This window comes from Triturus cristatus, chromosome 1_1, assembly GCF_964204655.1.
Source record: "Triturus cristatus chromosome 1_1, aTriCri1.1, whole genome shotgun sequence".
Taxonomy (NCBI): Eukaryota; Metazoa; Chordata; class Amphibia; order Caudata; family Salamandridae; genus Triturus; species Triturus cristatus.
Window position 1 is genome coordinate 1158772266 of NC_140579.1, and position 25910 is coordinate 1158798175.

General features: G+C 44.7%; 1 pseudogene; it reads left to right on the forward strand.

The window, feature by feature from the left end:
* LOC146871790 (sodium-dependent neutral amino acid transporter SLC6A17-like) overlaps window positions 1-25910 on the forward strand; it is a 1038204-nt pseudogene that overhangs the window by 947574 nt on the left and 64720 nt on the right.

Below are 25910 nucleotides of genomic sequence, written 5' to 3' on the forward strand. Positions count from 1 at the left end.
AAACTGTTCACTCTTCCTTTTGAAAGAACAGGTCGTGGAAATCCAAATCGACATTTTGTGTAGAGTTTATCTTTACTTTTGTACTTTCGTCGACAGTATTTTCCACACCGATGACTTTGGAAACGTAAAACTTGCTCTTTTAAGTTTTTTTCTTCTGTGCTTTTAGGTATAGCACATGTTGCATATTCTTCAATGAAAGATAAAACTGCTTCATCAGCATCTGTTCCAAATTTGGGTGCATCTTTGATCCACAACAGCATATGAATATGTGGAGCACCTCTTGCTTGGTACTCTTTTCTCCAAAAGAAATCCACAACTTCTCCAAGAGGTGGATTTTTTTTATTGCAGATGAAGGACATCATAGCCTCAAATCTATGATTGAAATATCTGCAAACATTAACCGGATCCGATGAGCACAATTCTCCTGCTGTCTTGTATTGGATGTTTTCAATATTTGAATTTGCCTCTCTGAGAAAATCCAGTAAATCATCCCAAGCGTACTCGGCACAGCTTAAGGTAAGGAACCATGTAGGAGTTCCTAAATTCCGTAGCATACATTTCAATTCTCCATGGCGTCGGTACCAATATTCATTAGTTCCACGCTGACAAGCCATCAAATTAATCAATTGAGATTCCAAATGATCATCTCGCTGTTGCACTTTGTTCATAAAATCCTTTACAGACACATTATGTAGATGTACTCCAGTTTTCAAAATGTGATTTACTGCATAAGATAGTGCAGACAAGTCACTTTCAAATAAAAGATGGAACAAATAAGGAATACTTTGATGAAATCTTGGATCTTTTGCATATAATCTTGTAGTCCGATACTCAGAAGCAGGAATCTGTACTGGACGTTTATCATATCGTCCACCTTTTCCTGTAGGAAACAGCTGGGGAAAACAACGAGCTTCCAAGCTCTCCTCCCATACACTCACGGGAGTTCCTTGTGCTTTTTTCATCTGAAAGAGATCAATAGTATTTCCCATAACTTCTTTAGAATGAAGAGGATGTATGCTGAAATGTTCATAAATTTCTTCTTCTTTTGACTTATCCACTTTTTCAATTTGCCCAGTTGGTATTCCTGAGTCTCCTTGTAAAACTTCTTCATCTTCATCTTCTTCCATATAAATTGATTCATACCATTTATTATTTCTTTTCAAATATAAATTTGCTCTCTGTACTTTTCGTATATCTACCAGCTCCTGCCAAATTTTCTTATTCTTTGTTGGTACACCATTAACCAGAATAACTAATGGTTCAGTTTCCAATCTATCTGCATCAATTGTTTCCATATTTTTTTCAAATCCAATGGCAAATAGACAACTCTTCCTTTTAAACCTCTTTGTAAATCCGAAGGAGGTAATTTACCTGTTTTGGGCTCCATACGCACTATGGTCTGAAACGGATAGAAACATTGAATGAGTATAGACTCATACGTATTTAAATCAGAAAGTTCTGCAGGAATATCAACCAATTCTAAATTATTATGTACAGCTCTAGCTGGCATTTTATTTTCTTCTAACTTGTTATAACAGTATTTACAAATACACTGATCTTCACCCAAATAAAAACAATTTTCCAGAAATATATATGTTGCAAAATCCTTCCACTTATAATTATCTTCATTTTCACTTTTTTTATAGAGATCAACATTCCTTGTTTGAATCTTATAATGGCTTCTCCGGCAACAAATACAAGTAATATTTGGTCTTTCATTAGAGATGATAGTAAATTTTGTCATTTCATCTTCAAAATTGTTACTAACAGTGAGTTCTACATTCTCTTCCACATTTACCTCAATAACTGTCATTTCCTGCACTTTCTTGCTCTGGACCAAAGTAACAAAACTGAATATCATCAGTAACCTTCACTACATCTGATACAGATCCACGGAACAGAGCATTATTCAACTCATTTAACTTTAGTGCTGGACTTTTAGCAAAATACAATGTTCTCACAAACTTTCTCATTTCAGTATGATGAACAGCCAGCATCCTAAAATGGTGAAATACACTTTGTCAAACTTTCCTAGATAGACAAGCAAGAGAATGTCCTTGCAAAGCAGTATTCTCTCTCACTCTGCATGGGTCTAGTCTTTGAAGCACCTTAATCTTCTGTTTAACACTCTTTTTACTATATTCTCTTAGAAAGTCACGTAATTTATCAATAGATTCCTGTCGCACAGTGCAAATACTACTACAATTCCAAGTGTACACTGGGGCTTTAGGACGTCTCCCCATAACCTCATCAGCTAACACTTCTTCCTCATTTCTTGGAACCATTTTCTCCTTTTCCATTACACAACCATCTTTAACTTCATAAGCTCGACCATTGGTGTCAACTGCATGCAACAAACTATTACTTTGAAGATAACTCTCTTCATTAAAAAACGGTTCAGTACTTGAACTTTGCTTCCATTCTCCTAAGAACACTTTACAAAAGTTATTTTTTTCACTACTCTTTTCTTTTTGTTTTGTGACTTCATTGCTTTGACTAATTTTTCTAATCTACGCATCCTGTTCAAAATTAAAATGAATAGTTTTCTTTTTATTTCCAAAGCCTTGGCAACAATTGATTCAATATATTTCTTTTTTTTATAAAATTTGGTTTTCTTCTTATATTTTTTCATATCCTTTAGCAAATTTAACATTCTCTGAAACATTTTTCGACGAATGTTTTTAAAATCTATTTTTCGTGTTAAGTCACTCTTTCTTACTTCTGATTCTACATTAGCTTTTAGTATTTTCTGTCGACTCTGTTGTTGTTTTGTACTTGAAACACTATTTGCAGTGGATATATTTTTAACATGTTTTCTTTGTTTGAAGATATTTTTTTTAAAAATCCTTAGTCTGCTTACCAGAAGGCTTTTTCTTTTTTCCAACATGAGGTTCTTCAACTAATTTTTTTTGTCCAGTTTTCTTCAAATGAAGATGTTGTTGCTGTTCTTTTCTCTTTCTTGACTTTATTTGCATCTTTAATTAATTTCACTGTTGTTCAGCAATACCTGAAAGAAACTAAAAAAAAAATACCTTTATGTAATTTTAATACATAACGATTTTTTATTTGAGCTTTTCAAATCCTATCATATGAGCTGTCCCTTTCCTACAACTGCAAGTCTGACAGAACAATACCAACACGTATTAAATCTCTAACATCAATTCCTGTGTGCACACAGACTCATGATGTGATTCTAGGCACAAAACGATTTTTGTTTGGCAATTTCAAAGCACATTTACTACTGTCGTAGAGTAAGTGATAATTACTATGGCAGCCTGACACATTTTCCTTATATTTTAGAGAGGCAGAAAATAGCACATGTCCTAACAGCTACTTGAGACCATCAGCATGTGTTACAGGGTGAGTAATTAGAGTAGAGCCAAGGAAATGAGCCTTGGTGACGTTGAATGTGTTAACGTTACACACTGCTATCTGAAATAACACACAGTGCTGAATAGTAAGCATGGGAGTGCAGGAGAAGCACCTGTCTGTGTACTAAGAGCGTGCTTCTGCAGACTGTATATTTTCAGGTGCAAGAAAGATCTGCATGGACGCTTGCACAACTGCATGAAGACTGCAAAGATGTATGTAAGAGTACATGTGTGGTAAAGGTTAATTGGAGTTTTGTACATGTAAAAACTACCTCACCCATTGCGGGAGTGGAAGGAAAATCTACCATGTTGATTTCAAATGTATTAGCATTTGCCTCTCATTTGTGAGATAGTGATTTCTGCTGAATGCTAACCATCACAGTTCAAGAAAACAAGCTGCCCCTTTCCTGCGAGTGCAAGTCTAACAGAGCAAGAGCAACACAAATTAAATCTCTGAGAAGAATTCCTGTGTGCAGACAGACTCATGGTGTGATTCTAGGCACAAAACAGTATTCCTGGGTGGTACCAGTACACCTTAACTTATGGTGAAGACATACTCCATAATATCTGACATGTTCAAGGCACTTAAATATCTTCCTTAACATAAAATGTAAAACACAACTTTAGAAGTGTTGGGAAAATGTTCCATGCTAATTTCAAATGTGTTAGCATTTGTCTCTTATTTGTGAGATAGTGATTTCTGCTGAATGCTAACCATCACAGTTCAAGAAAACAAGCTGCCCCTTTCCTGCGAGTGCAAGGCTAACAGAGCAACAGCAACACAAATTAAATCTTTGACAACAATTCCTGTGTGCACACAGACTCATGGTGTGATTCTAGGCACAAAACAGTATTCCTAGGTGATACCAGTACACCTTAATTAATGGTGAAGACATACTCCATAATATTTTAAAGTTCAAGGCACTTAAATATCTTCCTTACCATAAAATGTAAAACACAACTTTAAAAGAAGAATCACATTTCTAATATGTATATCCAAATACACCACATACATCCCCTCTCAAATTCATAACTCACCTTTAAAAGTAGTTAGTTGAGAAATAAATGTGGCACTCACACAGCTGATTATCAGAGCCAGAATCTCTGAACTGTACACCTCTCAGCAGAACCAGTAAATGGCAACGTTTCCCTCTCTTTTTTCACACATATACATGTTAACTTCAAATCACAGTGTTTCCCACATTTTTTCAAATGGAAACACATTTCTATTGGTTACAAATTTCAACCCTTTTCCAAATGATCCCTACCCCCAACATTATTTCTGCCTGCTACTATAGCAACAGGTCATGGAACACTGTTGTGAGCAGAGAGGTCAGAAGTTCAGCACACAATGTTTCAAATCCAAAGAGCAAGAGTGCTTGACTTTTCAAACCTAACAGCAAATCCAAACTAATGTTCTGTTAGAACACATTTTTCGCAACCAATTCAAAACATGATTTTATAAATGTAAACATACAGCCTAGTTTTTAGTGTAGAATGGTTTGAAACAGCCAATGAGTTCTTTTTATTTAAAAAAAAGTATGTAAGCCTCCATTTTACAACTTTTCATATTGCCATCCTACTGAAAGACACCTTCTGAGTGCTTCCAGATCTCCTTTGAAGATGTTCACAGTGTGGATTATAGGTCACAGCTATGTCTTCTGGAGTGAAAAGTTTGCAGAAAAAAGAGGTATTGTGAAAGACCTTGCTTTGCCAAATGTAGACATTAAATGGATTGGTCAGAGAGGGTTAAAGTGCCACCAATTAATGCCTTTGGTGAAAACCTTTCTACATCTCCCACAGCCTAACCTTATTATTGTGCACTGTGGTGGAAATGACCTAGGCACTTTAACTGGGGTAGGTCTGGAAATGCTTATTAAGGACACCTTTTTGCAATTGATGTCACTTTTTCCACAAACTGCCTTTGTATATTCTAATATATGCCAAAGGCAAAAGTGGAACTGGTCCAACCAACATTGTCCGCAGATTGACAAAGCAAGAAAGCACGTCAATAAGTCTGTTTCTGCTTTCCTCAGAGACTATGGTATGGGTTCTATATACCACAACAACTTGCGTTACAACATGCAAGGCATTTACAGAGGAGACGGTGTACATTTCAATGATAAGGGGAACAGAGTCTTTCTCTTGAACTTTAGACTCTGCATCGGTACTTACTTGTAGGTACCAAATAACACTTAATAAACTCAACGGCTCTTTTTAGAGCCACCTAATATCTAAACACTTAATCTTTTTTTTTAAATAAATGTTGCCGTGCGCGCACGGTGCACGCACGCCGCGAATTTTAAAAAAAATTTAAATCTTTTTTTGGGCCCTTCGGGGTCCCACTGTGACCCCCTGACAAAGGCTAGGGGGTTAGGAACTCCCTACCCTGCCCCCTGTTCACGTTCTCCACCTTTCCTTTTCAGCGTGACAGACAAAATGGCGTCTGACACTTCCTGATTTCGACCGATTCGAATGTTTACAGACTTCTAACAACCGATCAGAATTTCGCTCGTGCACGGCACCGTGCGCGCACGGTGCGCGCACGGTATGCGCTTATAGATATTTATATGCTTTTAAATGCTATTTTCTCAGGAAATACTGAACAGATTGACACCAGACCTGCAAAATGCACTTCCCTGACCTGAGGACTACCTCTCTGCCAAATTTCAAGTAATTCTGTTCAGCCATTCGGGCTGTACCTTCGACTAAAGGTCCTATGGAAAAATGCATGGGGAAAACACGTTTTGGGACCCCCCTTTTTTCTCGGCCCCCACTTGACGAATCACCCCGAGACTTTCAGGGTAGGAGCTGAGCGGAGCGCCCGTTAGTTTTGAAAATTTCGCGAGGATTTGTCAACCGGCGCCAAAGTTATTCAAAAAAGAATTTTCAGATTTCCTATGGAAACACGGTCCTAACTATAACTATCTACTGGCGACCGCCATTAGATTATATATATATATATATATATATATATATATATATATATATTCACTGAAAAAACCATAGGTTTCAGGGGTGTTATAGTTAGCTGGACTTTTCACTTGTACAAAACCATTGAAATTCCCCCGTTATAGTTAGTTCAGCTAACTATAACTCGCGCGCCCGCAATGCACTGCTGATGACGTCACATATTACATCCCTCATGACATGGTCAGTGACATCACTGATGACATCACTGATGACATCATCCAGTGAATGTTTGATTTTCTGAAAATTAAATATGTTTTACATATGTATATCTCAAGGTCGATGGAAGAATAAATGGGTATATAAGTGTCTAAATGGATGATTTGTTTTTGAAAAATTGATTGTGTAACTGACTGATTAAGTGTATCATAGTGAATACATGGCTTAGTGAGTAATGTTTAAATATTTAAATATCTGTATCAGTCTCTCACTTTGTGTATAAGTGGCTGCATGGGTTGGTGAGTAGCTACATGGGTGTCTATATAGGTTATTAGTTGGTTTTTTGAGTATCAGTCTGAGTGTCTGCATGGTTCGGTGGGGGGTATTACGTAGTGCATAGGTGCATGAATGAGTGACTCACTGTTTGTATGTGTTGAAGACAGCATGTGTGCAGGACTGTATGGGTGGATGAGTGTGTGTATGGGTGTGTTAGTGAGTGAATGACTGTCTCAATAGTGTCTTTATGAGTAACTACATATGTTTTAAACTAGTATATGTGACTATTGGTGTATATAAGTGAGTATATGTGAGAGTGAGAGATTGAAAGAGTTCCTGTATGAATAAGTATGTGTTTCTATAAGTGATTGGTTAAAAGACTAAGTATGTGTAAGTTTACGTAGAAGTAAGTGTGGTGGTGTGTGTATAACTGTATATGCAAGTAAATGTATGTTTGATTCTTTATTAGCATGAGTGACTATGTGTGTGAGTAACTCTATGGATGAGTGGCATTGTGTAACAGGATGTATAGGTGTATGAGTACATATGATGAGTGAGTACATGTATGAGTGACTGAATAGGACTGTTGGTGAATGAGTGGATGTGTATGTGGATCTTAGAATTACTGAAGAGGTTGTTGTAACTGGTATTGGTATGTCCATTGTTTTGAAAATTTTAGTCTCTATTTTTGAATGTGTGTATCAAATGTTATATTAGGGTGAGAGGAGGTCTGCCACTCTATCACAAGGATGATGTCATCAGTGATGTCATCAGTGATGTCATCAGTGATGTCATTTGAGATGTCATCAGTGATGTCATGAGTGATGTCACTGACCATGTCATGAGTGATGTAATATGTGACGTCATCAGCAGTGCATTGTGGGCGCGCGAGTTATAGTTAGCTGAACTAACTATAACGGGGGAATTTCAATGGTTTTGTACAAGTGAAAAGTCCAGCTAACTATAACACCCCTGAAGCCTATGGTTTTTTCAGTGAATTTCTGAGGTTTTTTAAATGCTAATTCCTAACTATAACGTGCCTGAAACCTATGGTTTTTTCTGTGAATTTCAAAGGTTTTTTAAATGCTAATTTCTAACTATGCCTACAGAGATAGGACATGTGAAGAAAGAAGAAAAAATGCACAGAAAGAAAAAAAAGAAATGCAGAAAGAAGCAAAAGAAGTCCTCAAAGCCAAAGAAAAGTGCAGGAAGAAGGATAACGTGCAGAAAGAACAAAACGAAGAGCAGAAAGAATCCTTGTTGCAAAATCATCCTGTACCCTCAACTTTTTCAGACGGATACTGGTGGTAACTGAGTCTGACTAACCAGTCCTAGAGCCAGTGCTATGTTAAAAGACACTTAGAATACAGTGAAAACACCTACATACACTAGGGAACATTATGCGTTGGAGTCCCCCTGTGATTAGCATGACCTCCTCTGTAAGCCCCTAGTATATAATAGGGCAGGGGGATTAAAACTACCTCTTAAAACAGGCAACAGGGCGTTTTTGCACACGTTAACTCAGGCCCCGTCCCCTCCCTTCACCACTGTGTAAACACGCCCTGTGTCCGTTTTTAGTTGGGAGATTAAGTTCATTTGAATCCTGAGGGTCCCTAGGGTCCAACTAGCCACTAGGTACCTCCAGTAAGTGCCACAGAGCTGCATTGCAGAGAGGTATAAAAAGTGGCACGGCCTGGACCACCTCTCTGCAATGCAGCTCAGTGGCGCTTACTGGAAGCACTTGGTGGGCTAGTTAGCCCCCAGGGGCCCTCAGTATTGAAGGGAAATTATATCCCCAATTTAAAATGTGCCCTAGTGCGTGTTTGCACACGTCACCTCAGGCCCCGTCCCCTCCCTTCACCACTGTGTAAACGCGCCCTGTGGCTGTTCTAAGTTGAGAGATTAAGTCTCCTTGAATCCTAAGGGTCCCTAGGGTCAAACTAGACCACTAGGTACCTCCAGTAAGCGCCACAGAGCTGCGTTGCAGAGAGGTGTAAAAAGGGGCTTGGCCTCAGAACACCTGTCTGCAGCGCAGCTCCCTGGCGCATACTGGAGATGCCTGTTGGGCTAGTTGGCCCTCAGGAACCCTCAGTATTGAAGAGGAATTAAGTCCCCAACTTACAACTTGCCAGGGGGCGCGTTTGCAGAGTGCTGCAAGGAGGGGGCGTGGCCTCCGGCACGATGCCAGTCTTTTATTTATTTTAATTTTTTAAGAAGGGGGGCTGTGTGGTTCCCCTTCTTATTCTAATTTATTGGCCCTGGTGACCCCATCCCCCAGGGCCTGTCCCCTAATTATATTTTTTTGACCCCAATCCCCAGGGCCGACCACTGTTTTTTATTATTTTTAAAAAATATATATTTATAGACACACCTAGGACATGCTGGACAAACCGTACGTACCTATCACCATGACGATTTGCGTGATATTCATTAAAAGGCGACTATGCATACAATGAATCCACGTGGAATGTATTTACACCACTAGTGAAGCTCTGACATGTCTGATGCCCTACCGTGCCTAATCCCGGTAGACACCCTTGTTGTTTATTTATACAAACATGGGTAGCTATTGACGGGCACATTTAATACACATGCACACCAAGCCATTCAAAGGGGATTCGACAAAAATTCGACCAAAACTATGCAAGAAACCCCCCTCACGGTTAATAAAACACACATCCACTGCCGGATGTGTAATACTTTTTATTTTACTCTCTGGATAGGGGACGAACATCACTTGAGAGTCACAGCGCGCTCCTGGCAGAGCCCAATGCTGTGTTACACCCACCATTGCCTGCCGAGTGCCACACACCTCTGTGTTGTATTCCACCAGCTAGTGCATATGCTATGACACTCTCTAGCCCATGTGCACTGTAACACCACCCGTGAATATGTCATGCCACACTTGTCTTCGCACGGTTATATTGCCCCATCTAACGTGCCTTCCTCGATGCCTATGTTATAACGCACAGTGCTATGCCATACATATTACAATCTGGGATCCATATCTTTGTCACAGTGCATATGCAACGTTACACTCCCCAGCACATATTTTATATTACAACTTTAGAGACTAGTTAGGTTACACAACACTGCCCTGTGCATATTACACTCCAAGGCGCATATCGCATAGCACGCGCTAGTGCCTGTGCTATCTCGCGCTCTCCAATGAATCTGTCATTGCACACAATGTATTGCATATTATATTTCACGCCCAGTTCATCTTATATCACACTTTTTGGTGCATAGTTTATACCATACACTATATCTAGTTTTCATTTTCAATCGTGCTCTCAGGACTATGTTCTATATAACACTGTGTTCACCTACCCTTTTCACGGGCATTACATTTTGCGATAGGGGGTGGAGGGTCAGGGGGTGTTTCTGCCAAGTGAGCCCGGAGTCACAGTCACAAACGTCCTCTTCTTCCTGAATAAAAGTGAGATTATGCTGCATACTTGTTCATATTTCAAGTAGTTTGCACAGACACACGTTTTAAAAACAATAAAGTTCCTAATACCCGCCTTCTCTGAACAGTTAGCTTGCTGCCCCATCCCCCTCCTCCCTATCCTCTGTTATGTGAATCCATGGACTAGCCTCCTCCCTCCTGCCATGCATGGTCTGATGTGCTGCCACTGCCCTCAATTTAGTATGATGTACCAGTCCACTCCTCCTGCCCTCCATTGCCCAATTCTATGCCCCATCATTGACCTCCTGCTTAAACTCTGTGCTTAGCTTGCTGCCCCTATTCTCCTTCCCCCTGCCCTCCGATGTCTTTGTGCAGGCCCCTGCTCCATCCTTTTTGCCCACCATGTTCCATGGACCTGCCACTCCTATCTACTCTGAGTGTTCTGTTGAGCTGCCACTACCCTCCCACCTGCCTAGCATTGTCAGATGACTGTAACCTGTCCCTGCCACCTCCACCCTGCCTGTCCACATGCCATGCCCCTATCCTCTTCCTCCTGTCCTACATGGTCCATTGTACTGCCACACCCTTCTGCCCTCCCTGGTCTGTTGTGCTGCAACTGCTCCTCCTGCCTGCCCCGTGCGGTCTGTTGTGAGGCCCCTTCCCCTGAACTTTCTTGTCTGTGCACAGGTCCTGACCCTCCCTTCTATCCTCCATCATCCTTTGTGCGTGCCCCTGCACCCTCCTTCTTGCCCATCATAGCCATTGTGCTGCCACTAACCCTCCCACTTGCCATGCATGGTCTTCTGTGCTGCCATGGCCCCTCCCACCTTCCCTGTGTGGTCAGTTAGCTGCCCCTGACCCCCTCCCACCTTCCCTCCATGGTCTGTGTGTATGCCATCACAGTCTCACTGTTGCTCTTCATGGTGTGTCTTGCTTCTAGTGCCCATCCTGCCTGACCTCCATGGCTATCTTGCTGCTCCTGCCCTGCCCCCTTGACCCCAGCCCTCTGTTTACATGTGCAGACCCCTACTCCCTCCCTCCTGGCTTGTCTTTTCCATTGTAATGCCCCTGATCTGTCCCTCCTGCCCTTTATGGTCTGTTATGCTGCAGCTTTCTCTCCTGTCTGTCCATTATGGTCAGCTAGCTACCATTGCCTCTTGCACCTCTGTTCTCTGTTGTCCATGTGCATGGTCCTGTCCCCTCCCTCTTGCTTTCTATGGATTGTTGTGCTGCACTCCCGTCCCGCATGCCCTGTGTGGTGTATTGTGCTGCTGCAAACCCTGATGCCTGCCCTGCAGGGTCAGTTTGGTGCACCTCTCCATGTCCCCCCTGTCCTCTGTTATCCAAGTCCATGTCCCTACCCCATTTCCTTCCATGAGCCAATGTACCATACTTGCGTACATTTTGAACTTGGTAAGAGGAAGATTTTGAAAAAAAACTGGGGTATTGATTTTCCCCTTTGAGTTACATTGAAAAAGAGGAGATTGTAGACAGGAGACAGATCAAATAAAGCCCATTTGAGCTTAAAAACATTGGACGTTTCCTGGCTGAATCGGGTCTGTTTGCATGTATGGTTGTACTACCATTGCCTCTTCCTTCTGCCCACAATGGTCTATTACATTGCCACAGCCTCTCTTGCAAGTCCTGTATTGTTGGTTTGTTGCCCCTGCCCCCCTTTCCACTGCCCTCCATAGTCTGTTGTGCTGCCACGGCCCTTCCTGCCTGCTCAGTGTTGTTAAATTGTTGCCTTTGCACCCTCCTACCTGCCTTCAATTTTCAGAGTCCGTGCCCCTGGCCTCTGCCTCTCAACAGTATCCTAATGAACAACTAGATTGCTAACATTCTATATTTATTACAAAAGTGTGGAACGCCTGACGTCATCTTGATGTAATCAAAACTGTAATACCTAGAGCATTTCCTTTAGAAATTACATATATGAGAGGGTCTTATTGGCATCAAAATTATGGTTAGTGCTCTAAAAGACTAAAATAAGGACATATTTTCTGAGTTTTCAAATAGCGACAAAGCACTTTTAAATTATTTGTTATCTTTATGTTTTTTTTATCCAGTTGACCACTTGATTAAATGTTGCACTTAGGGGAGAGGATGTGGTGTTACTTCCAGAACTGCAGACTTTGCAACTGGGGAACCAGGTTGGAGTTTCTACTTCAGCTCGACATTCTGTGATTCTGGTCAAATCACTTAGTCTCCCCATGTCTACAACCAAAATGAATTTGTTCTTGTGTGATGTAACCAATGCTCATGTAAAGCACTCCAATACCTGACAAGTCTGCACTATATAACACTGCAAAAACACAAAATAATAAGTGTTTTGCACACTTCTGTCATTGGGCTATATTTTGGCTACATCTGGGTGATTTTGGGCTACATTTGGGCTCTTTTGTCTCCGGTGGCCATCTTGGGAGATTTATTTGTTATGAAGTTTCCTCATTTCCTCATGTACTGCAGTCTCCTCAGTAGGAAATGCTTTCAGTTTTTTACTTTGATTCCATCATGAAGGTATTCAGATATGTCACACATTTGCCATAAATTCTGAAAGTTAGCACTCTAGTTGCTCATTAGATCACTGTAGTAAAACTACTGTTCACCATGGAAGTCTGCTCCTGGTATTAAAACTGCATTTTTCAGTCTGCATGTCAGAATTTTTTAATGAAATAGAAGAGGATTTGAGAAGTCACTCAAAATGTGCCCTCATTTTCTTTCTTCAGCATTAATCATAATTTATATGGCCAAATGAACCCCCTCATTGTGTTCCTTTTTAAATTAAGGGGCAGATTTATGTTGCACTTGCGCCACTTTTGCGCCGCCGTTGCGTCACTTTTGTGACGCAGCAGCGGCGCAAATCTTGCGCCATGGTGCGGGGTATTTACAACGTGACGCATCTGGGAGATGCGTCACGTTGTAAAGCCCTGCGCCACATGTAGGCGTTCCAGGGCAGGTGGGGGCGTTCCGGCGCAGGAACGCCTCCTAAAAGTGGCTGAGTGAAATCTACAAGATTTCACTCAGTCACTTTTTGGCCCATGCTGCGTCAAAACCCTGCGCCTGCTTGAAGCAGGCGTAAGGATTGACGCAGCATTGTAAAGATAGGGCCCCCCAGAACATTGCTGGAGCTGCGTCGCGCTTGCGACGCAACTCCAGCAATGCGCCACTTTTACGGCACAGATGCGTCACGCATCTGTGTGGTGCATCCATGGTGGCGCAGCTGTGGCGCATAATAACTGGCGCATCCCTGCTGATATGCAGGGATGAGCCAGTTATCATAAATCTGCCCCTAAATGTTTTAAGTGTTACCAGTTTATTCCAATCAAGATGGCTTCAGGTGTGCCATACTTTTGTCATAATGAAGACAGTAAGCGCTCTAGTTGTTTTTAAGAACTCTCTGGGACATTCTGTCATTGGGCTATACTTGGGCTACATCTGGGTGATATTTGGGCTACATTTGGGCTCTTTTGTCTCTGGTGGCCATCTTGGGAGGCTTATTTGTTATGAAGTTTTCTAATTTCCTCATTTACTGCAGTCTCCTCAGTAGGAAATACTTTCAGTTTTTTACTTTGATTCCATCAAGAAGGCATTCAGATGTGTCACACATTTGCCATAAATTCAGAATGTTAGCACTCTTTTTGCTCATTAGATCACTGTAGTAAAGCTACTGCTCACCAGGGAAAACTGCTGCTGGTATTGAAAGTGCATGTTTCAGTCTGCATGTCAGAATTTTTTAATGAAATAGAGGAGGATTTGAGAAGTCACTCAAAATGTGCCCTAATTTTTCTTTCTACAGCACTAATCATACTTTTTATGGAAAAATGAACCCCCTCATTTTGTTCCTTTTTAAATTAAATGTTTTAAGAGTTACCACTTTAATCCAAGCAAGATGGCTTCAGGTGTGCCATATGTTTATCATAAGTAGGACTGTTAGCGCTCTAGTTGTTCTTTGGAACACTCTGGGAAGCTGCAGTAGAACACAAAGGAATCAACTGACAGTCTCTGCCCTTGTTGGATGTACATGTTTTACTGAGAATGTCAGACTTCATTCTCACATGACTGAGAAAGATAATGTGAATTTACAGAAAATAAGCTCTGTTTAGCTTATAGATCACCTTCCAAACCTCTGTGGGAAAAGCATGAGAAAATATTTTTCTCTCAATCATGATATCCCAGCAGAAGGCTTTTTCACATGGTGAAATCACCTAAGAACATACCACAATTCCTAAAATGAGTATGGTACCATCAACAAATGATTTATAATGTAACTAAAGTCTTAAAACCTTCTATTAACTGCAATGCTTTTTAATGAGGTGCTATCATGTATATTGGTCCCAAGATGGCTGCCAAGACTTCTTGGATGAAGTGCTGACAGCCAATCAGATCTCAGGATGAGATGTGTGGTTAGGCTCCGCCCACATATATATATATGATTTTACTTTTGATTTTCTCAGGAACTACTGAACAGATTGACACCAGACCTGCAAAAGGCACATCCCTGAGCTGAGGACTACCTCTCTGCCAAATTTCAAGTAATTCTGTTCAGCCGTTCGGGCTGTACCTTGGACTAAAGGTCCCTATGGAAAATTGCATGGGGAAAATGCGTTTTGGGACCCCCCTTTTTTCTCAGCCCCTGCTTGACGAATCCCCCCGAGACTTTTAGGGTAGGAGCGGAGCGGAGCGCCCCACCTATTTTGAAAATTTCGCGAGGATTCGTCAACCGGCGCCGAAGTTATTCCAAATAGAATGTTGCGGATTTCCTATGGAAACACGGTCCTAACTATAACTATCTACTGGCAACCGCCAGTAGATATATATATATATATATATATATATATATATGCGCTAACTAAACATTACCGTTCACTGCGCTGTCTGCACTTTTCACTATATGTTTGTCTGATCATCTGCAAAAATCCTTTGACATAAGATGAAGTTGTTAATGAAGAAAACCTAAATATGAAATAATACACTAGTGATTTGTTTTTTTGACAGTACTGGTAATTGTTTTCAGTAATTCCATATATCTCTGTTGTTTTGAACACCGTTATTCCGAACCAGTGCTAACGCTTTTTTATTCAGTTGAAAGTGTTCTTCCTCTTACAGCCCATTGGCTGCCAGGATGGTGTCTTTCATTCTGATGCTCTGACCCCTCCTTCTCCCATGGAATGCCTTGTTATCATCTTCTTTCACACGGATGTCTTCTTTCCTCTCACTTTCATAGGCTGTACAAGGCACCGGACTGGCTTTCATTGCCTTCACAGAAGCGATGATGCATTTCCCTGCCTCTCCATTCTGGTCCGTGATGTTCTTCCTGATGCTGATCAACCTGGGTCTGGGCAGCATGATTGGCACCATGGCAGGCCTCGTCACACCCATCACCGACACCTTCAAGGTGCGCAAAGAGCTGTTGACAGGTATGTGATACTCATTACTGACAGGCCATGGGTCCAACTACTTGGAGCCCCAGCCGACGCAGAAGTGTTGGAGTCCCTCAGCTTTTACTGCTGGGCACAAAATCACGGCTTTCTGTGTATAAGAGCAAAAATCCTGTTTCTCCATGTGTGCGAGAACCCCAGTCTGCCGCCTGTGTGCCGGAGCACCCCCGCTTGCTGCGTGTACACTGTGAATAGTCATCCTCTTGCAGGTGCACTGAAGGACTTTGGTTTGCCTGTGCTGCGTTGGAGAACCCATAACAGCTCTAGTTGTACTGTGAATCCCAATTCTGCACGTCTGCTGCAGATTGCTGCAGGTGTGCTATTGGACAGCTGTCTACTGCGGGTGCGCTGGAGAACGCCAACCTGCTGCAGGTGTGCGGATAACCAGCAGCATGGTTTGTGTCTGCTAGAGAATCATGTAGCTAGGCTGAGAAACACACCCTGGTGTAGCTGGGCTGAGAAACACACCTTGGTGCAGCTGGGCTGAGAAAGACACCCGGGTGCAGCTGGGCTGAGAAACACACCTCGGTGCAGCTGGGCTGAGAAACACACCCGGGTGCAGCTGGGCTGAAAAACACACCTGGGTGCAGCTGGGCAGAAAAACTCACCTGGGTGCAGCTGGGCTGAGAAACACACCTGGGTGCAGCTGGGCTGAGAAACACACCTGGGTGCAGCTGGGCTGAGAAACTCACCTGGGTGCAGCTGGGCTGAGAAACACACCCCGGTGCAGCTGGACTGAGAAACACACCCCCGGTGCAGCTGGGCTGAAAAACACACCTGGGTGCAGCTGGGCAGAAAAACTCACCTGGGTGCAGCTGGGCTGAGAAACACACCTGGGTGCAGCTGGGCTGAGAAACACACCCCGGTGCAGCTGGGCTGAGAAACACACCCCGGTGCAGCTGGGCTGAGAAACACACCCCGGTGCAGCTGGGCTGAGAAACACACCCCCGGTGCAGCTGGGCTGAAAAACACACCTGGGTGCAGGTGGGCTGAAAAACACACCTGGGTGCAGCTGGGCTGAAAATCACACCTGGGTGCAGCTGGGCTGAGAAACACACCCCGACGCAGCTGGGCTGAGAAACACACCCCAGTGCAGCTGGGCTGAGAAACACACCCGGTGCAGCTAGGCTGAAAAACACACCTGGGTGCAGCTAGGCTGAAAAACACTCCTGGGTGCAGCTGGGCTGAGAAACACACCCCGGTGCAGCTGGGCTGAGAAACGCACCCCGGTGCAGCTGGGCTGAGAAACACACCCCGGTGCAGCTGGGCTGAGAAACACACCCCGGTGCAGCTGGGCTGAGAAACACACCCCGGTGCAGCTGGGCTGAGAAACACACCCCGGTGCAGCTGGGCTGAAAAACACACCCCGGTGCAGCTGGGCTGAGAAACACACCCCGGTGCAGCTGGGCTGAGAAACGCACCCCAGTGCAGCTGGGCTGAAAAACACACCCCGGTGCAGCTGGGCTGAGAAACACACCCCGGTGCAGCTGGGCTGAGAAACGCACCCCAGTGCAGCTGGGCTGAGAAACGCACCCCGGTGCAGCTGGGCTGAAAAACACACCTGGGTGCAGCTGGGCTGAGAAACACACTCCGGTGCAGCTGGGCTGAGAAACACACCCCGGTGCAGCTGGGCTGAAAAACACACCTGGGTGCAGCTGGGCTCAGAAACAAACCCCGGTGCAGCTGGGCTGAGAAACACACCCCGGTGCAGCTGGGCTGAGAAACACACCCCGGTGCAGCTGGGCTGAGAAACACACCCGGGTGCAGCTGGGCTGAGAAACACATTTGGGTGCAGCTGCGCTGAGAAACGCACCCGGGTGCAGCTGGACTGAGAAACACATCTGGGTGCAGCTGGGCTGAGAAAAACACCCGGGTGCAGCTGGGCTGATAACCACACTCTGGTGAAGCTGGGCTGAGAAACACACCCTGGTGTAGCTCGGATGAGAAACACACCCTGATGCAGCTGGAATGAGACATATAGCTTCCTGATTAGTGGCTGAAAACAGCATCTGCTGCATGTCTTGCTGATGCCATTAAACTATTCAATAGGGGTGTGCAGGACGACGCGATTACACTAATGTACGTCTGTTGCCCCATGGCTTAATGCTCAGTAACAATTAGAGGATTTTATTTGGTCACGCACCAAATACATTTCAAGTTCAGTTTCCTTGCTCTGACCTAATTAAGAGAGAGAGAGAGAGAGAGAGAGTGTGTGTGTGTGTGTTGGTGTGTTGGTTGCCATGGCTGATTATTTGCTTGCTCCAGATGGCCCCGGTGCAGCTGGGCTGAGAAACACACCCCGGTGCAGCTGGGCTGAGAAACACACCCCGGTGCAGCTGGGCTGAGAAACACACCCCGGTGCAGCTGGGCTGAAAAACACACCCCGGTGCAGCTGGGCTGAGAAACACACCCCGGTGCAGCTGGGCTGAGAAACACACCCCGGTGCAGCTGGGCTGAGAAACACACCCCGGTGCAGCTGGGCTGAGAAACACACCCCGGTGCAGCTGGGCTGAGAAACACACCCCGGTGCAGCTGGGCTGAGAAACACACCCCGGTGCAGCTGGGCTGAAAAACACACCTGGGTGCAGCTGGGCTCAGAAACAAACCCCGGTGCAGCTGGGCTGAGAAACACACCCCGGTGCAGCTGGGCTGAGAAACACACCCCGGTGCAGCTGGGCTGAGAAACACACCCGGGTGCAGCTGGGCTGAGAAACACATTTGGGTGCAGCTGCGCTGAGAAACGCACCCGGGTGCAGCTGGACTGAGAAACACATCTGGGTGCAGCTGGGCTGAGAAAAACACCCGGGTGCAGCTGGGCTGATAACCACACTCTGGTGAAGCTGGGCTGAGAAACACACCCTGGTGTAGCTCGGATGAGAAACACACCCTGATGCAGCTGGAATGAGACATATAGCTTCCTGATTAGTGGCTGAAAACAGCATCTGCTGCATGTCTTGCTGATGCCATTAAACTATTCAATAGGGGTGTGCAGGACGACGCGATTACACTAATGTACGTCTGTTGCCCCATGGCTTAATGCTCAGTAACAATTAGAGGATTTTATTTGGTCACGCACCAAATACATTTCAAGTTCAGTTTCCTTGCTCTGACCTAATTAAGAGAGAGAGAGAGAGAGAGAGTGTGTGTGTGTGTGTTGGTGTGTTGGTTGCCATGGCTGATTATTTGCTTGCTCCAGATGGCCCAGTGATGAGAGGCTCAGGCAGCCAATTTTGAGTTGTCCCGGTAATTTTGCTTTGTCAGACAGCCTAGTTTTAAATGTCTCATTTGTACCAGTATTGCTTGTCTCAGATTAATTATCCAGAGTGTTTGTGATGGCCCAATCAGGGTTTTCAAAAATGCCCCAGTTTACGTTTATACATACCTACATGGCACTTTTTAAGTTATTCTAGATGACCTAGTTTGGGCTTTCTTGTATCCAAGTTTGAGTTGTCCAAGACGGCCCACTTGGGGATGACCCAGATAGCCATGAATTGAATGGTCGAGTAAAAGGGTTTATTCCAATGGCCCGGTTTTACTGTACCAGATGGCACAGGTTGGCTGTCACAGATGGCACAGTTTGAGTTATCCAATAATGTCCCAGTGTTTGTTGTTTCTGATGGACTCATGGTTGTCCAAAAGGCCCAACTTTAAGTTTACAGACTTTGCTGAGTGATGTTTGCCATTTTTGATTTTCTTTTTAACTTTCCCTCTGCTTCTGTCTACAGTTAGCTGCTGTATTTTTGCCTTCCTGATCGGTCTGATCTTCGTCTAGCGCTCAGGCAATTACTTTGTGAACATGTTTGATGACTACTCAGCGACGCTACCGCTCACCATTGTGGTTATCCTAGAGAACATTGCGGTGGCCTGGGTCTATGGGACGCAGAAGTAAGAGGGACGCACTTTGTATCTGTGCACTCCTGAGCTCTAGTATCCTAATATGTACACACCTTAGTAGTTCACTGGCAACCCCAACCTGTACACACTCGAGTAATGCATTCCCACCGTGAACTACAACGCAGTTCAATCTCTTCCAAGCTAGAGACTTTCAAGGCACACACACCACAGCAGACCATTTCACAGCTGCGCATCACCACAAAGCTGTGCACTCTCCAGCACTACAGCTCTGACTTACGCACTCCAGAGTTCTGTACTTTAAAGAAGTGCATGTATAACCCACGCATCCCACATCAGCTAGGCATTCCAAAGCCTCTTGCTTGGATTCCTGGAGCCCTTTCACTCCTGTCCTTCAGCCAACATCACCTCCCCTGGAGCCTATCAGATGAACAGTCCACCAGCCAGTTCTTTCAAATGTTAGATAGCCAAATAATAGTTAAGCTTTACAGTCAAGCAGCCAGTCAATGAGGCATTAACCAAGGTAGCATACTAACTTATCACCTGTCACCCACCAGCCAGGTGGTGGACTAGCTTGCTATTAAACTGTCCATGTAGCTGGCAAGCCAATAAACCTTTTAACCACCGAAGACCAAGCAAAGTACTGTCCGCTAATCACTCAACCAGTCAATCATACAGCATCTTAAATAGCAAAACAGCCAACCAGACATGCTTCTAGCTGGTTAGGTACTAAACTTTCCAGTTAGCTATTTAGTCAATAATACATCTATCCAACAATAGTTCCATCCAGTCATACACCTATATATCCGTCCATCCAGTCACCCAGCCAGCCATGCAACTAACCATCCTCTCATTCACCTGTGCCTCCAGTCTGTTACCAGCTAGAAAATCACGCAAACCACCAGCTATTCAGCCAGCCACCCAGTAAAACTAACAGCCACAGGGTCAGACATTCAGATTCAACTTGCCATTCATTCACTCAATCAGCAATCCAGCCAGTTAGTCACTGATTCAGCCACATAACAAATAGCCAATCAGCTAGTAAGTCATTCAACCGATCATTCATCCAGTTGGACAATCAGTCAACCAGCTAGCCAGTCAGGCAATCAACTAGTCGGTTTTACAACCAACCACCAAGCAGCCATCTAGTTGCGGAGTCAATCACACGATCAGCCAGCCATTCAGCTTGTGAGTCAGTCATTTAGTCATCTAAACATACAATCAGTCACCCTGAATAGGACTCACCAAGTGGACATGAAGTGTTTTGATTGAGGAAGCTATTCTCATTAACCGCCCCTTACCTATAACTGGCAAACATTTTCTCTGCACAATGCCATTGTCTGGGGAATGCTTACTTCGCTTAAGAGATACCTATCTTCATTCACACTTCATGTGTTCTATCTGTGTCAATTTCTGACATCCCTGCTTCCCTTCTGGACATTTGTGCCTCCTTCCTGATGGCAGGCACCTCCATGCATACCCTTTCTGTTGCTAGCCAAACTTTCTTGCCTCCTTCCTAAACTGGAGTGTCTTTGTCTTGACCTCGTGTGGCTTTGTTTCTTCTAATGTTCTTCTGTCCTAATCTTTTGTGCCTCCACCTGAACTTGTGGCTTTTCTTTTCTTTCCAGATTCATGCAGGAGTTAACAGAGATGCTGGGTTTCCGCCCCTACATGTATTACTTCTACACGTAGAAGTACATCTCTCCGATCTGCATGGCTGTGCTGTTGTTCTCCTGTGTTATCCAACTGATAAGAACACCACCAGGCTGCAGTGCCTGGATCAGTGATCTGGTGAGTCCATGATCCCACCCAAACATCTTCACCAGGAATGATAAATTACGGATTATTATTATGAACTTGTAGTGCGCACAGCTACCCCAAAGGGTTTCCCGGCGCAGGACAGGAGAAGGGAAAGATACAAAAGGAGCAATGGCAGAGTTAAAAGAACCATGTTATTAGGTCTTTGCAAAAAGCAAAGTGAAAAGCTGAATTTTTCAAAGCAACAGGCAAGGCGTTCAATAGTGTCGGCCCTAAATAGGAAAAAGACCGACCTTTCATGCGCGCCAGTCGGAATTTTGGTATCGTGAACCGAATGTGTAAAGTGAATCTCTGGGGTCAGGAAGGATGGTAAAGATGGACCAAGTCAAGAAGGAATTTAGGAGCAGATCCAGTTTTAATTCTAAACATATAACAGAGGGCCTTGAACTAAATGTGGTTAGAGACAGTCAGCCAATGTAGGTCATGGAGAATGCTGGAAACCGAGGTATAGTTTGGACGGTGATAAAGAAGTCTGGCCGCAGCATTTTGCACGAGTTGCAGTCTATGGATCGTAGCTTTATCAGCTCCCAGGCGTAAAACATTGCCATAGCTGAAACGAGAGATGACAAGTGCCTGGATCACCGACCTCTGAGCTGAGAAAGGGATCAGCCATAAAAAAAAAATCTGACATTTAAGCACAGCAAAGCAGGTGGACGACACCTTAGCCACTTGTTGTTTCATGGATAAAGCTTCGTCAAGGATGAAACTCACATCCCTAGAGATCAGGCCTTTTTCCTAAAATCATGATGTCGGTTTTGGCCCCATTCAGCTTGAGCAAATTAGGCGGCATCCCCAAAAAGATTTTGCTCAAGCCTGAGCTAAGATCAGATGGCCCTTGACCCTTCACTGGTGAGAGGGAGAACAGGATCTGGGTGTCATCTGCTTAAGAGAAGAGAGACATCCCAGCGTTTTCAACCACCTCCACTAGAGGACGAATGTAAATATTGAACAGTAGAGGGCTCAATACCGAGCCCTGTGGAACTCCATAGGTGGAGCCATGGGAATTAGACCTGGCCGGGGAGGAGGAGTCCTGGAAGGTTTGGTCCATGAGAAAGGTGTGAAACCACTACAGGGCCATTCCCTCAAGACCCAGTGTCCGTAATTCCCCCAAAAGAACCTGGTGCGACACTGTGTCAAATGCTGTGCTGAGATCCAAGAGGATCACCCTCATCAAAGCGGTGACTTAGTGTCTCTGTCACCCCCAGAATGGTGGATTCAGTGGAAAAGCCTGCGCTGAACCCAGACTGAGAAGGCTGAAGACATTTCTGGGACTCCACAAAGGATGACAGTTGTGCATTAACATGCTTCTCCAAAATTTTGGAAAAGATGGGAAGCAGAGAAATAGGACAGGAATTCGAAAGGTTGGAAGAATCCAAGTTTGCTTTCTTTAAGAGGGGTAGAACTATAGCATGTTTCCATATTTGGTGGACAACCCCTTCCTTCAAAAAGGTGTTTAGAAGATCCATTAGCACGGATAGTAAGGAGGGATCCAGCTGACGCAGCAGATTGGGAAGGAGAGGGACAAGAGGAGAACCTGATTTGGTGGTCTGAAGGATGCGGTTGAAGGATACTATATCCAGAGGGGCAAAAGTGTCCAGAAGTGGTGGAGGGACAACTGCAGAGATGGAACCAAGATTCTGCCTGGTATTGGACGAGTCAGTCTTGTCCAATTTAGCTCCTTGAAGGCCATTACTCACCAACTGGGCATGTATATTAGCAACTTTGTTGTTAAAAAAGAGAGCAAGTTACTCACATTGCTCATGGGAAAGAACTGGGACGGGTGCCAACTGTCCAGGGTCAGAGAGTTGCTTTATCACCTTAAAACAAGTTTAGGCACAGTTTTGGGCCTTCAAAATCTTTTGAGAGTAGAACTCGGCTCGGGCCGATCTACAAAGACTGTGGTAGGCTTTTAAGGCACTTTTATAGGAGGTTTTGGCATCTTCGGTATAGGATTTTCTCCAATGCCTTTCTAAGGCCTTGCTTAGCTTTTTCTCGCACCTTAGCATATCGTTAAACCACGGCGCAGGAGGCAGCATGCGCCTCAAATGTTTAGCTGCGAGGGGAAGACACTTTTCCACAGCTCCCATAAGCCAGTTATGGACACATTCCTGATCAGTGATGGAAATAGGATCATGGCCAGGTTGGGAGTCACAGAGTAATTTATTAAGAGTAGTGTCATTTATCAGACCAAGTTAAAGGGCTGGCGGGGGCACATTTTAGGTCAGGAAGATTTGAAAAATTGGATCGAGCAAGTGCCCGTCCACATGTGTGGGGCAAAGATGACAATCACAGGTTGAGGGTCCCCAGGTCGGCAATAAGCACGTTGCCAATAGTGCATTTGGGGTCTTCCAGGTGGAGATTCAAATGTTCCAAAATAGTGAAAGCAAGCAGTGCCCCTCCATGCTCTCCTGTAGCCACATTGTCATCATCCCTGATTCTCCAGATGGGAGTTGCTTTGCCTGGCACAAATCAAATACGCTGTGCCCACCCATGGTATACCCAGAGCTGGGCACTTTGTACATTCATGCAGCAGAGTTGAGCACCTTCTCCCTTTGTATACTCAGGGAACGGCTTCAAATGACTGATAACTGGGTGCCGTGCTCATTGGATGTAAATTTGATGAGGTGCTTTACCCCGCCCTTTGCGCTGCACTTGGCTCCCTTTGCCTGTGTCTATACAGCAGCAAAGGACTAATGTACCCCAGAATACTTATCATTGGGGCATGGAATACATATTTACAGTGGTCTTTAGCAGCACACAGATGATGGGTGGTGTCGTGTCCTATACCAAGAACAACAGACACGAAGTATGTTTATCAGGAGCTTTATTCCACACTTCTTATTCGGTCTCTGTCCCTACTCTGTCTGCCCTCTTCCTGCCGCTTCTCCTCCCCTTCCTCTGCCCTCCTGACTCCACCCACTCCAACCACTATACTGCTCACTCTCGACATCTTCCCCTTTTTAACAAAATGAAATGACTGACTTGTTTACAGTTCTTCAATAAGTCGTTTCGGCTTGCGGATGTCCCGTCTCGGTCGAAGTGACATCGTTCCTGCTACCAACTCAAGTTCTCCTTGAGCATCAGGATACTGATTCTCGACAGCCCCGGCAGGCTGTTCTCTGCCTTCACTCTCTTGATGCCCCAGCATCCTTTGGAGCGACTCTTTCATGACTGGAGTGCATTTCTGAAAATGTGACACATTTCGGGTAACTCTTCGGCTGTCAGACTCTGCAGTCACCATGGTGCCCTTTTTCTGAGTGATCGTCAGAGGCTCGGCTCTGAACTTACAGTCTGTTTTCCTTTGCTGTTCCTGCTTGACGAGGACACAGTCTCCTTCATGGATGGATGGTGATCTCGCTCTCCTTCTGGCGTCCGCGTATGATTTCATTCTATCTTTCCCACGACGGTCAGCTGACATGACCTCTCGATGAATGCGAGCAGGTGAGACTGCTCTCAGAGCGCCTTCCCAGGTGGGTATCCGGTTCCTGATTGGTCTACCCAGCATTAAGGTGGCAGGGCATTTTCCCGTGGTGGCATGTGGAGTTGTTCTATAAGCCCTGAGGACTTCATTGAGAGCCACCTGAAGATCCTTTTTCTCAACGGTCGCTTGTTGAAACGTCTTCTTCCGGGTGGCCATGAATCGTTCAATGGTACCATTGGCCTGCGGCCATTGGGGCGTGACTTTGCGATGCGTGAAGTTCAGATGTCTCGCAAACTCACCAAACTCATGTCCATTAAAAGGAGGGCCATTGTCTGTCTTGAGTTCTTCCGGAATGCCCCACGCCGCAAACACTTCATCCAGCACCGCAACAGTGCTTGACGCACTGGTAGAAGATACAAACTGGGCTATTGGGAACCTTGAATACTCGTCCATAATTGCCAGGACATACTTTCCTGAATGAAGAGGTCCATAGAAGTCCATAGCAAGTTCTTGCCACACGCCACTGGGCAATTTTGTCATTTGCAAAGGAGCTGGGGGAACTCCTTGACTGACGAGTTGGCATTGTGGACAGTCTTTGAGGGTGAGTTCTACCATCTGATCCAACAGTGGGAACCACACTCGCTCTCTCAGAGCTCTCTTAGTTGCAACCACTCCTCGATGACCTTCGTGGGCGAGATTAATGATACCCTGCCATAGTTGCGTCGGAATGACAATCCTTTGGTCCCTCAGCAGAAGCCCTTCCGAGGTGGCAGAAAGTTCCTCACTCACATGTCGGAAGGCTTGCAGCTCTTGACTACTTGCAGGATCCTTCCTTTCCTCCTCACTATCGTATCTCCACCTATTTGTCTGCAAACGACGGAGTACCTTCTGCAGAACGACATCCTGCGCAGTAGCCTCTAGAATGGCCTCCAGGGGAACCGCTGGTGGTTGAGCATGACCCACAACAAAGTGGACACACTCCTCAGCTATGGACGCTCGTGACGCCGACACTGCTTGAGGGTGGCGTGACATGTAGTCAGCAGGATTCACTGACTTTCCCGGTTTGTGCAGTATGGTGTAGGTGTATTCCTGCAACCACATACCCCATCGCTCAATCCGAGTTGGCATCTTCGACCAGGGATTTCCAAATATGGTGACGAGCGCCTGATGATCAGTCACCATTGTAAAGTGTT